The 4,900-nt window shown below is 41.8% G+C and overlaps 1 pseudogene; it reads right to left on the bottom strand.

Annotated features, from left to right (window-relative positions):
* Positions 1 to 3,950: 3,950 nt before the first annotated feature.
* LOC102261871 lies at positions 3,951 to 4,647 on the bottom strand (annotated as a pseudogene).
* Positions 4,648 to 4,900: the final 253 nt, after the last annotated feature.

The raw sequence follows: 4,900 nt of genomic DNA, 5'->3' as shown, positions 1-4,900 counted from the left end.
CCCAGCCTTGGGGCCAAGAAAAGGGTTTAGAGGACTGCATTGAGCACTTCAGGAAGCCGGGACAAAACCTAGGTGCAGCTGCGCCTTATGCAACCTCTGGAACTCTGAGGACACTGACGGCCCTCCCATTTGTCTTTTCCCTAACCAAAGTTTTCAACAGTACTGTGCACATCTGTCTGCCGAGGCCCAGTCGGGGTGCGGCCGCCAGCGATTGGTCTGGCTCTGGCTGATTCAGGGCTCTCGCCCGGCGCGAGGCTCGAGCGCTGCGGCTCCTTCCCGTCACTGCGCGGTCTGTGGAGGTAACATCTGTGCCAAATCCTCTAACCACCCTCCACCCGCGCCACGCCACCTCCATTTTTTTTTTAAGAAAAAAGGAAAACGAAAAATCAACCTTCCTTTCCCTCCACAATAGACACATCAGGGGGCCTTTTACTTGGCCAATCTCAGGAGTTTTATATGAACTTCATTAAATCAATTACTCAGTGAACACATCACAATTTATTTGCAATTAGTATCAAAATGCCTTACTTTTCTTAATAGGTCGGAGCAGATGTAGCTACAGAAGGGACAACACATTTTCGTGAAATCTATCTCTTGCAACATATTAAATCTTCTGATCAGAAGAGGAGAAACTCAAAGGCAGTTTAGAGGAGAGAGAAACCACTCTGGAGACAAATGCTGTCGGTGCAGGTGTTGGAGCAGCTTGCGTTATAATTGTAACTCGCGAAAAGGTTGTCTTTATTATCTGCAGTGATTGAACAAAAGTCACCATAATTAAACGTCTGGTTTTCTCTGATGACAGAGGTGCATGTCTGAAAGGCGCGGAGTACAGCGAAGGACTTCAGAAATGGTTAATAAGACCCATTCTTTAAATAGTGGTTTTATCTCATGGGGTGGGGGAGAGACAGAGAGAGAACAATTATCTAATTTTTATTGCCCCAAACCAGAGATTTATTGATTGTGACAACAGTTTTATTGTACACAGAGAGGGGGTTGCTGAAGGTTTATAGAAATTGATTTACCTTCGTTTGGAAGTAAAATCATATGCAACAGTCTCCCGTTGGAAGATTGGACCTCAACTCCTGTTAATACCATTAGTGACACAAGATCAAATTTCAAATGAAGCCTTGTGACAATTACAGAAGGAAACAGATGCCCTTGCAAATTTAGGTCAAGTGTTCAAGATTCTGGTTTCATGGTCAAGGTTGTCTTAGGGGTAACCTTGAGGAGACGCTCATAAATCTGCCTTCCAGGGGCGGGGGTGATGCAGGGAAGTGGGGGAGAACTTTTATTTAGGGGGTCTTCAGGTCATCGAAAACAGAAGAGATGCTGAAGGGTTGTAAAACTGGGCAAGTGTGCTGGGCTGGAAAGTGTGTGGTGGGGGACACCAGCCACTCCTGGGCGCTGCGGAAATGAACAACTGGCTGGAGTTGCAGAGACCTGGACTCCCGCGTCCTACTTGTGGTCCCCAGCAGGCATACTTGGAGGCTGTTTGTCCCTTAGCCTCGGAGCCTTTTTAAAACCCATCTGTAAAATGGGAATCATGGGCCTGCTCTTAATGGAAGGGTGGTGGCAAGGATTGAAGGTGATAACGAATGTAAAAGCCTCTAAATTTTCAAAGGGGAATTTATTATTCTGAAAGTGTAGCCCCCTTCATTTGCATTTTAATCACTTGACCTTGTGTCTCTTCCCTTCTCCTGGTGGTAACCTTCCCAGAAAGCTGCAGGCTCTGGCTCTGGCAACACCAATGCCTTCCTTCAGGGTATAAAAACATGTCTTTTACTTGGCTCTTGATCCCAACCTGCATCTTTAAGCGTGACACTCTTCAGGGTTTACGTCCCTCTGGTGGGTGTTTTCCATTTGATAACTCTTTTAAAGACATAGAACCATATTTTATTTACTGCCTTCTATAAATTATTTACTAGCAGGCGAAGGTAATTCCATTAAAACAGCATAGTTTGTTTATACTAAATAGTTATCTTGGGACTCCTTGCTTGCCCTAAAGCTGGGAGGCTCCAGGGAGGTCGGGACGATTTGCACCGGCAAGAGATGCCCATAGAAAGGATAGGGATCCAATGAAAACGAAAATGGCCTTATTTCTCTTGGTGATTCATTAAAAATTAAATGCAATCTAATCATCATTTGTGTTTGGTGTGAAGAGTCATACTGCCCCCACTACTCCTTCCCCAACCCTCGTGTGGACTGGCTCACACGTGACAGTAAGATTTCTTGCAAGGAACTAACTCAAGGAGGTAGGCATAAATCAGATTTGGAGAAGATGGGGGATTCAGTGGCGTGGGGAGGGGGGGCGGAGGAGGGTTGCACGAACTATTATTGGGATAAAGGGAAAGGGAGGAAAGGGGAAGTCGGGAGCTTCTTGGCAGGGTAGGTAGTGAAAGGGAACTAGCACTTCAAACTTTGTCTTTGGTCCCCTCCCCCAACAAGTGAATCCAGGCAGAAAAAAACAGCTGACGGCAGACACCGGGCTTTATAGATTGTGTGTGTGTGTGTGTGTGTGTTCCTGCGCGCGCGCGGGGGAGAGAGGGGGGCACAGGCATGTCTGTATCTCGCCAAGATTTTAGCACTGGCTCATTGAGTTACTTCTTTCTACTTTTTCTTTTGTGTTATGTGTATATAAAACAATTTATTTCTATCTCTCTACTTAAGGACCTCTCTGGAAATACCTAACATGCCAGAAGATATATTGGCCTTAGGGAGAGGGGGTTTCTCGTACCAGCCATAAATGAAATTTTTGTTTGAACTCGCTGCCTTGAGTTATGTTGGCCTTGGAAAGGGAAGGGTTTTTATCTATTGCTGATGAAGACTTTAAAAAAGAAGGCTCTAGGTAGTAACTATGTTTTAGTATCCCACCTCATTTTGCAGATGGGGTTTCAGAATGGTTATTAGTAGTGCAACACAGGGAGAGATAAACAAGACACAGGGACAAAAAGCCAGTTGTTTGAAGCAACCCAGAAGTGTTCTACAATAAATACAAAGCTCACTTATTTCATAGAGTATTATTTTCTCTTTTCTTTCAGCTAAAATAGACATGCAAAGTAGAAAAAAATTATATTGGTCTCAGTGAGTGAAAGACCTACTGCTGTTCATTACAGAGCTGAAGAACTGAAATTAACTTAAACATTCAGGACACATCTTGTATCCTCAATAGTTAGGTTCATGATAATTTAAAATTCAATGACATATTTTTAATATTCTTGGATTATATTTCTTGGTAACTTAGTTACCTTTATTAGCTTAAATCTTGTTTTATCAAAAAGGGGAAGGAAAATTATAATATGTATAAATATCTTAAGTATGCAAACATGCATGAAGCATTTTGTGATGATGGGGATGCTGGTTAACCCTGTGAACACCAACCTGAATATACATTATATAACTGCATATTTCAATAGCCACATATATTTATTTTTTTAAATGGAAGTACAATTTACATAACATGGAATTAACCATTTTTAAAGTGAGCAATTCAGTGGTATTTAGTAGAGTTACAATGTGCAATCACCACCACTATCAAGCTACAAAATAGGTTCATCAAGGATGGTGATGATGGTTGCACAGCAATATGAATTTATTTAATACCACTGATCTGTACACTTAAAAATGGCTAAGATCATACTTTTTAAAAACTAACTTATTACTAAATTTGATCCTGATTTAAGTTGCAGGCCATGGCAGAGAATTTTAAATTAGTGCTTGTATTTCATATGACAAATATTTTCTGTATGCTACTATTTCCTTAAAATCTATTTCATCACATTCTACTCCATACATGTAATGACAGTTACAAAGAGAGGGGGGTGGGTAAACAACATAATCTGCTTATTTGTCCTAGAAGCTAGAGACGCCTTGCTGTCAGTTCAGTGCTCTGTTGGCCACTGTAATGTGCATATTTCTGTCCATATCTGTTATACCCAGTATAGTTATAGCTGCCATAGGCACTATAGTTTTGATCACCACCATAGGCACTATTGTAATTTCCATATCCTTGATCATAATAGTAAATCCTTGGTTCCAGTTTTGGCCCTGACCTCAACCTCAACCCCTACTACCACCTCATCCACCAGCTACAGCACTTCTTCCTCCCTTTTGTTGTTGCTGTTGCTGCCAAAATACCTCTTTGGGTTGGGCAACTTTGACTTTACACTTCCCAGAACCAATTTGATGATATCTGCTTTCTAACAATTTCTTTACTGGTTCCTCATCCATATATGTGATAAAACCAAAACCTCTTTTTTCATTTGCTTTTGTATCCATGGGAAGTTCAATATTTTCAACCTCTCCAAAGGTTCCAAAATATTCTTTAATTTGTTCTTCAGAAGTATCTGGGCTCAATCCACACACAAAAACCTTTTTGGTGGCCCCTTCCCTTATAAAGCTTTGGCCCTTTGGGGGCTCTATCAATTTGCCATCCAGTCTGTGTTCCTTCAGTTCCAAAACCTTATCAACACTAGCAGCATTTTTGAAAAGCATGAATCCAAATCCTCGTGATCCAGTGACTAGATCTGCTTTAATTGTACAGTCTACAAATTCCCCAAATTGAGACAAATATTCAGTCAGATCTTTCTTGCTTGTTTCCCAGATCAAGCCTCCAATAAACATTTTACCATCATCCTGCTGATTTTTGCTCTCCTTGATCTTGGATCCCTCTGCAAATTCTTCTGTGTTGCTGTACCTCCTCCATGGTGGTGGAGTTGTGTGTGTGTGTCTTTTTTTTTTGGGGGGGGGGGAGTAAGGGGGTGCTGGCACGCAGTTCAAGACACAACATAGGCTTTTTAAATGAGAGGGTGAATCCCTGGACCACACTTACAAACACTATGTTAGTCATTGTGGAAGGGCCATGAAATTGAGGCAAAGGTTAATCTTCAATCTTGCTATCATT

The sequence above is a fragment of the Myotis brandtii genome, unplaced genomic scaffold (assembly GCF_000412655.1).
Source record: "Myotis brandtii unplaced genomic scaffold, ASM41265v1 scaffold206, whole genome shotgun sequence".
In the NCBI taxonomy this organism is placed as follows: Eukaryota; Metazoa; Chordata; class Mammalia; order Chiroptera; family Vespertilionidae; genus Myotis; species Myotis brandtii.
Note: the sequence above shows the minus strand (reverse complement) of the source record. Positions and strands in the feature narration are given on the sequence as shown.